Source organism: Palaemon carinicauda, chromosome 19, assembly GCF_036898095.1.
Source record: "Palaemon carinicauda isolate YSFRI2023 chromosome 19, ASM3689809v2, whole genome shotgun sequence".
NCBI lineage: Eukaryota > Metazoa > Arthropoda > Malacostraca > Decapoda > Palaemonidae > Palaemon > Palaemon carinicauda.
The window spans coordinates 30,393,932-30,402,853 of record NC_090743.1 but is presented as its reverse complement, the minus strand read 5'-3'; the positions used below and the strand labels follow the sequence as shown (position 1 = coordinate 30,402,853).

At 44.2% G+C, this 8,922-nt stretch overlaps 1 protein-coding gene across 1 annotated transcript in view; it reads left to right on the top strand.

Annotated features, from left to right (window-relative positions):
- Positions 1 to 1,301: 1,301 nt before the first annotated feature.
- Positions 1,302 to 8,922, top strand: part of LOC137658555 (putative helicase mov-10-B.1) — a 186,101-nt gene continuing 178,480 nt past the window's right edge. Inside the window, exon 1 of the mRNA XM_068393440.1 lies at positions 1,302 to 1,457. The gene's annotated coding sequence lies outside the window, so the exon portion shown is untranslated. The remainder of the gene's footprint in view (positions 1,458 to 8,922) is intronic.

The window sequence follows — 8,922 nt, the reverse complement described above, 5'->3', positions numbered from 1 at the left end:
ATCTTTGTGATCAGTTGTTGATTACTGTTAAGAAAAGTAACTGATACATTTCTGATATAAAAAATGGCGAAAATAAACTACGATTTAAAAAGAAACATTATACTGTTAAAAACGTTCTGCACTTACTCCCTGAAATAGTACTACATGAGCTAAATTGTGAAACGTGGTGCAACAAATTCACAGAATATTTGGAAGAAAGTTAGTGTTTGTGTCTGTAGAATTCATGATAATGACAAATATATAACTTCTAATATATCCCATAAATTTTGACATTTGTAACTGCCACCAACATTTGGACGAATGACAGAAAACATCTTTCAGATGTGCTCACCAATGCCAGATGAAAAATGCGACCAGATTGCAAATTCCATTGCGACTTTGATGACAGGTTAACACGATAAAGGAGAGATTGGTTACTGAAAAATTCATATAGATTAATGAAAAAAAGTTATTATATGGTATTTGCTCAATCGATCAAACTTGAGTCAACTCGTAAGTGAATTGAAATTCGTTCAAGCTTGGGAGTCTGTAACTTAAGGTAGGATACAAGCTACACTGGCTTAACTTGGTAGGAACAAGAAAAAAAAAAAAACATAGAATTACATGAAATTATGACAAAAAATATGATCGATATGGTGCGAAAAAGATGCATCAGAAAACGGAATTATATATAGGAGCATAGACCCATTGGTGGAAGAAAAATCAAGTGGAATTGAAAGCGATAGGCCTAACATTCAAATACGCAAAAAAAAAAAAAGAAGAATCAATGTCTAGCGAACTATGAATGGCGTGAAAGTTTAGAGATAATTTAAAAAGGCAAACACGAAGCAAAAGATACGCATTCAATAAAACTAGATGAATTATGTCCGACAGATACACCAAAATTAATGATGTCATGCAGAACTTCCAGGATTAACCCGGGATGATGAAATAAAACGTACAGAACGTCTCCATGTTTGTTCGTAAGACCTTTGGCAATTATTCTTTGTTTACATTTACTATTATTCAATAAAATGTGTTCACACCGTAATGCTCCCGTGAATGACAACTTAGGGAAATATGCTTATAGTATTCTTTCACAAAAGCTTATCAATAGACGATCGTGTTGGTAAGCATAGTTTGATTGCAAGCGAATTCCAGATCGATTTCGCTTTTACCTTTGATTTATCCCAAACATCACTAAGATAATTAGTTTTTTCACTTTTTAACTCATCAAAACTAGGACAGTATTCAAATATAAAATACAGAAGTTTTATTTTATCATATAGAGCATTTCTCAAATGCTTATGCCGAAAAGTTGCCAGTTACCCTTTATACGTTGTATTTATTTGCTCGGTACAGTCGTGTAGTGAACTTGATTGTGTGATGTGTCTCTATATATCTTTAGAACGTACGTAACACCAAGTAAACTTCACAATTTGGTTATGGTGCTCACTAGATCTTCATAGGAACTCCAGGTAGGTCCTGACATAGTTTATTTTTTAAATCATCGTATAAATTTGATGAATAGGGCAGTAGGCCTATCACAGAAGCCATCATTCTTCTTTACTTAGTCGTACAGTGAAACGAGTTTGTCATGTGATTTGTTGCAGTAATTTAAAGATCTGTGTGTACCGTGTAGATTATTTGTCGGAATTATGAACTTTGATGTTTTCCAAAACTATTTATCTCAATCGTCTCATGTCTGACCCACGGGACAACCCAATGCCAGCTTATCTTGAGCAAATGTTTTTGTGCCCCAAACAAAGAGGTCTTTTTCGGAGAATATCGGAAATTTCTTTTAGGCTAAATATATTTGTTTTGTTACCAGAAAATATTGTCCAGAACGCAACTATAATGAAACCTTAATTTCTATTATCAAATTACATTTTATTGTTAATCGTAGGCCTTAATCTCACATAGGCCCAATGCTGGGTACTGGTAGTCTATCTTTCGCACGCTATCTGGTAGCCATTTTAGACTAGGTTGCTATTTCTGAGCCTTTGTAGTTGGTTGGGAGAGACCATGAGGAAAATTTCAAAGTGTACCTATTTAAAAAAAAAATATAAAGGGATATTAAGACAACCCAACTAGCTTAATGTTCTCGACCTATCCTAACATATATTATTATTATTATTATTATTATTATTATTATTATTATTATTATTATTATTATTATTATTATTATTAATTGCTAAGCTACAACCCTAGTTGGTAAAGCACAATGCTATAAGCCCAGGGGCTTCAACAGGGAAAATAGCCCAATGAGGAAAGGAATTAAGGAAAAATAGAATTTCTTAAGAAGAGTAACATTAAAATAAATATCTTCTTTATAAACTCAAAACACTTGAACAAAACAAGAGGGAGAGAAATAAAATAGAATAGAGTGCCCTAGTGTACCCTCAAGCAAGAGAACTCTAACCCAAGATAGTAGAAGACCATGGTACAAAAGTTATGGGACTACACAAGACTAGCGAACAATGGTTTAATTTTGGAGTGTCCTTCTCCTTGAAGAGCTGCTTACCATAGCTAAAGAGTCTCTTCTACTCTTTCCAAGAGGTAAGGGCCACTGAACAATTACAGTGCAGTAACCCCTTGGGTGAAGAAGAATTGATTGGTAATCTTAGTGTTGTCAGGTGTTTAAGTACAGAAGAGAATATGTAAAGAATATGCCAGACTATACGGAGTGTGTGTAGGCAAAAGGAAAAATGAACTGAAACCAGAGAAAAAGATCCAATGTAGTACTGTCTGGCCAGTCAAAAGACCCCATAACTCTCCAGCGGTAGTATCTCAGGTGGCTGGTGCCCTGGCCAACCTACTACCTACTACCTACTACCTTACCCTTGGGCTGAGTCTCAACCCTGTGTTTGCTTCCCAAGTCATGGTAACACAATCTTAATGTTAGCGTATTTGTAGAGATTAAAGTGAAATCGTTACATGAATTAGACCATATTACTTTGTCAGGGTAAGGTAAGGATATGGCAGTTTAGGATATGACATACTGTGAAGATGGGTAGAGAATCTTGGGTTGGTTAGGTGGTGTTTGTGTCCTTTTTGAAATGTGGTTTGTTCCGACACAGATACAAGCCTTCGCTATTTATAGGGTATTACTTTCGGCAACGCTGAAAACCAGCCAAGACAATTTTAGTGAGGGATAATTACTTCATGGGTTGGGGTAGACTAGCTACCCCGCTCACTCACACCTGTCGGTTGAGTAATCTCTTTTGCTTTTGGCTCGGTAAAGTGCGGACGTGCCGTCACTCTCCCGATAAACAAACTGCCTTGACTTTATTACTTTTTCTTTTTATTTTGTGTGTATGGTTAGTGTCCCGCTATGCGGACATGTCCTGGGATTGAAGGCCGCCGCTGCGGCACCTTCATGTCGTCCGTGAAGACAGACCCACTCCCTTTATGCCCGGCTTGCCGGAGAACTCAGTGTTCGCGGGACAACATCTGTTCCGAGTGTAGGGAGTGGCCTGCCTCCTAGTGGGAGAGGTTTGCACGTAAGAAGAAGAGGTCTAAACGCGAATCTTCGCTTTCGGGGTCTTCCTCGATATCAAAGAAATCTCGGGTTTCTGCTTCCTCTACGCCAAAATCTCTGCCCGAAGCTAATCCTCGACCAGGCCCTTCTGGGGCACGGTCGAGCAGTAGCGCAGGGCTTGTGACTCCAGGTCAACCTTGTGAGATATACGAAGGTGGCGGCTCCCCTAGTGAGTCGGCTCCCTCTCTTCCCCCAGGGAGCGTCTGTTCTTTTCCAGACCTTGTGTCTTTATGGCCATCGCTGGGCGTCGATGGTTCCCCTTCGAAGGAAGTTCTCCTTGAACTCCTCCAAATGGGAGCAGAGAGAAGGCGGTCATCTCCTTCCTCTGTGGAGGTCGATCCTCCTCTTCTCGGCGCAGGCGCTGTTGCCCGTCGGTCAGGCCGAGAGTCTGGTTCCGACGCCGAGGAGTTAGCAAACCCACCAGGGGCGGTGGCAGGGCTCTCTCCTAGGCAAGCTTGCCCTTCGGGGGAATATATATCTCTCGTTTGCGAGAGAAGATTGCCTCTGTGCATCGGCAATCTCCTTACGCCTTTGGTTCTCCTCCAGGGTCGGAAAGAGAACCTGGTTATAAGCATAGTTCTTCGGGTGAACTCTCCTCCCCTGCGGAGGAATTATCTGTAGACCTTATTCAGTCTCCCCCTCGGGTGGAGTCTGTTGAACATTCCTCTCCGGAGGTTCGTAGAGTGGAGGGGTGGGTAAGTGGGTAACCCCTCTCCACCCCGGACGTTGTCCTCCTCCGGCTGTGAGGAGACATCTTTTTGAAACTGCTGGTTCTCCTCACGTTGACCCTTCGGGGTCTCGTGACGATCACCCTTTGGGCTGGTGTGATCGTGAGCCTTCGGGCTCTCGTCATGTTGATCCTGCGGGTTCTCTTGATAGCAGGAGTCCTTAGGGTCTCCGTCGCGCTGAACCTTCGGGCTCTCGCGACTTGAAACCTTTGGGTTTCTGTTATGCTGAACCCTCGGGCTCTCGTAACGACGGTAACGTTGAACCTCCGGGTTCTCGTATCGTCAGTCACGGTGATCCTTCGGGATCTCGTGACAGAGGAACCTCGATTCCTCGTTACGGTGACCGAAGGGGTCTTGTAACTTGAGTTACGCTGAACCCTTGGGCTCTCGTAACTTTAGTCACGCTAACACTTCTGTGTATTGTGACAGAGAAACTCCGGTTTCTCATTGCGTTGATCCTTCGGGTTCGCGCAACACAGTTCACACTGAACTTTCGGGTTCTTATGACCAGAGTCATTCTTTTTATGACAAAAAGTTTTCAAACTCTTGTTGTGTTGATCGTTCGTGCTCACACAACACAAGCTACAGTGGAACCTCTACATCCGAATTTTCCAACATCCGAAGTAAAATTCGAGCAAATTTTTTACTCTACATCCGAATTTTATTTCGACACACGAAGTAGCAATTTTCGTCGTACCGGTTGTATCCGAATTTTTCGACACGCGAAGTACAATTCGAACACGTTCCGACTCTACACCCGAATGTTTTTTTCGACACCCGAAGTAAACAATACTCGTACGCGTAGTCGGTGCTCATAGCGCCTGAAGTGTTTTTTATTTCCGCCGATAGAAGGCAGCACATCGACCTCGGAGGGACGCTCAATTAGCGCGGCTTGGGTCAGTCCTCTGTTCTCGTCGGCTTCTTGCGGTTGTGCTCTGTGCGTTCTAATATTAACTGTGATTTAATCGTGATTTTTTACGTGCATCCATTAACGATAATTTACGTAAATCATGGGTCCAAAAAGGCTTAGTTTTGGCAGTGGTAGTGGTAGTGGTGAGAAAAGGAAGAAGGAAATGCTTTCTATAGAAATTAAGCAGGAAATTATTGAAAAACATGAGCGTGGCATCCGCGTGAGTGAACTTGCTAAACAGTATGGCCGTAATATGTCGACGATCTCGACAATCCTTAAACAGAAGGAAGCTATTAAAGCAGTGAAACCTTCTAAGGGGATCACTATAATTTCCAAACGCCGTACCCCTATCATAGAAGAGATGGAACGACTACTACTAGTGTGGATTAAGGATAGAGAGATCGTTGGCGACACCATCACCGAAACCGTTATCTGCGAGAAGGCGCACGCCATCTTTACGGACTTGAAGGAGGAGAGCTCTGGGGGTGATGCTGGGGAGAGTTCAACCGAGCCTTCCTCAGATGATTTCAAGGCATCTCGTGGCTGGTTCGAGAAATTTAAGAAACGGTCCGGGATTCATTCAGTTGTTCGCCACGGAGAGGCTGCTAGTGCGGACACAAAGGCTGCAGCTGACTTTGTTAAGAAATTCGAAAATATCGTAAAGGAAGAAGGCTACGTAGAGCAGCAGGTGTTCAATTGTGATGAAACCGGGCTGTTTTGGAAGAAGATGCTGAGTCGAACCTACATCACTGCTGAAGAGAAGAAATTGCCTGGGCATAAGCCAATGAAGGATCGGTTGACTCTTGCTCTATGTGCCAACGCTAGCGGGGACTTTAAAGTCAAGCCCTTGCTTGTTTACCATTCGGAGAACCCTAGGGCCTTTAAAGCACACAACGTCGATAAGGATCAGCTTCATGTTTTCTGGCGATCCAACTCGAAGGCCTGGGTCACTAGGCAATTCTTTGTGCAATGGGTAAACCAAGTTTTCGGTCCTTCTGTGAAGAAGTATCTTCATGAGCAGAAATTGCCTTTAAAGTGCCTGCTATGCCTTGACAATGCACCCGCTCACCCCCCGGACTTGAAGATGATATCTTCGATGAATTCAAGTTCATAAAGGTGCTGTATCTTCCACCAAATACCACCTCTATCCTCCAGCCCATGGACCAGCAAGTCATCTCTAATTTTAAGAAGCTGTACACCAAGCACTTATTCAAGCAGTGCGTTAATGTCACGCAAAGCACCAACTTAACTTTGCGTGAATTTTGGAGGGGCCACTTCAATATCGTGCACTGCTTAAAGATCATTGATCAGGCTTGGGTGGGATTAACTCGACGGACCCTCAATTGTGCATGGAAGAAGCTATGGCCTGATGCAGTTTCTCCCCGAGATTTCGAGGGTTTTGACCCCGAACCTGATCCCGTGGTCGGTGCAGCGGAAGCCGTAGAGGAAATCGTCTCCCTTGGCAAGTCCATGGGTCTGGAGGTCAATGCAGATGACGTTACGGAACTCGTCGCCGAACATCACGACGAACTGACGACGGATGAGCTCAAGGAACTCCATGCTATGTCGGAGCACATGAGTGATGACGAGGAAGAGAGCGAGGAGGTAGAACATGTGTTAGGTTCAGCGCAAATAAAAGAGGTGTTAGGAAAATATCAAGACGTGGTCGACTTCATCGACAAATACCATCCAAAGAAATTGCAGGTTTGTCGTGTAGTTTCTCAATTCGATGATGTTTGCCTAACGCACTTTCGAAACATTCTGAAAAGCCGTACGAAGCAATTATCTATCGATGCTTTCTTTAAAAAAACTGCAAAGCGAACTCGCGATGAAGAGGATGTAAGTGAACCGAAGAAAACGGCAAAGAGTGAAGAGGAAGAAAGTGAAACACAGAAAACGGAAAAGAGTGAAGCAAAAGAAATTCAGTCAATTTTAAATGTAAGTGATAGTGATTAAAATTACGTAATCATCAAAAAGAAAAAAAGAAAATGTAAAAAAAAAATATAAAATATAAAAAAAAAAAAATAAGCTAAGTTATGTTAAAGTTCACTTAGTGTAAGTTAGAATAAGTTACGGTAGTGTTACGTTTATCGTAGTTAACCTCTCTACCTCCTCGCCGTCCGTCCGTCTCCTCTCTCCTCTCTGCGTAGCGAAGACGAACAACACCTGCGCTGGAGTTTCTAAGGTAAAATGACGCTAAAAACCCGTTTCTTATTTATCATTTTTTGCTAATTCTTCTTATTTACATGTCTATTCTTCTTATTTACATGTCTATTCTTCTTATTTACATGTCTATTATCTAATTTAGTGTTCATTATTCTCATGGGAAAATTATGTGTAGTGGTTTATTAAGAAGTTATCATAGGTTTTTGGGCTCAACCACGGATTAATCCTATTTCAATGTATTCTTATGGGAAAATTCGTTTCGACATCCGAACAATTTCTACATCCGAAGTTGGTTCTGGAACGGATTAAATTCGTATGTAGAGGTTCCACTGTATTGTGAACCTTCGGGTGAGCGTAGCAGTGAGTTCTCTCACCAACCTGAGAGCTCTCGCGCGCACCGCCAAATTCGTGCGCACGGCCAAATTAGTGCGCACGGCCAAATTGGCGCGCACGATCGTCTTGGCACGCGCAAACAAAATGGCGAACATGACGCGCGGTTTCTTCCTATTGCGCGTCATATGCGCGAACTTCCTGTTGCTTGCCATGCGCGCGAACATCCTGTTGCTCGCCATGCGCGCGAACATCCTGTTGCACGCCATGCGCGCAAGCAACATACTGCACGCCAGGCGCGTGAGCAACCTTATGCTCGTCAGGTGCACAAACAACCACAGGCGCTCCACGAGCGCGAAAAAGGGCGCATGCACGAACACCCTTCCGCCTACCAACAGTTCGGCGCAAGAGCGCACGATCATCTTGGCGCTCACAATCAGTCTCTCGAACAGAGACAACAGTTGCCTGCGCGATCGAACCCAGTCCCTATCCTTAAGGGTAGGCCTGTGCCGATCTTGCCTGTAGAGAAGCCTCCATCAGAAAAGAGGGTTAGGAAACCTGCCCAGGTTCCTAAACCCCCGGGGGGGCAGTTCTTTCCTAAGGACCTTCCCCTTAGTTCCTCAGGAGCCTGTGACCCACCGTGGCTTAGCACCTTATTCAATGTAATGTGCCAAGCCATGAAAGGAGTCGTTCCCCGCTCCCAGTCCTTAGGTGACACACCTAGGATTCCCTTGTCGCCTCCTCTCTTCCCAGGGTCCTCTCCTCCCTCCGATCCTAGGAGGAGTTCGGAAGATCCTGCACAGGCGGGTCCTTCTGGCAAGGGGAGACGGTCATCCCCTCGCAAAAGACCTCTGGAGGAGATTAGGCATGAACCTCAGGGTAGCCCCTTGCAGTTCAAGTCGCCACAGGCCAGGCCAAAGGGGAAAAGGAAAAGGATTCGTCCTTCGCCCCCAAGGAGGATAGGGTTACTGTACTTCCTATGGAGACTCCTTCTGTCCTTTACCGGTCGAGATAGTGTCTAAGGAGGCACGACCTGCGACCAGACGGGACTCACTCCGTACGGCAACGGACTTACATTCCACCCGTAAGCCGACGGAGTCCTCTAGGCCCTTGGGGACAGAGGACCTCCGGCCTCGTGGGAGGGAACTGAAGAATTTGTTCACCATCCCCAAATCCTTGGCCAGGCTTCCTTCCTCACTGCCTCCCAGGCAGCCGGAAGTGAGCACCTCCCCAGTAGTCTCCCTATCCCCAGTCTATACAGTTGACGG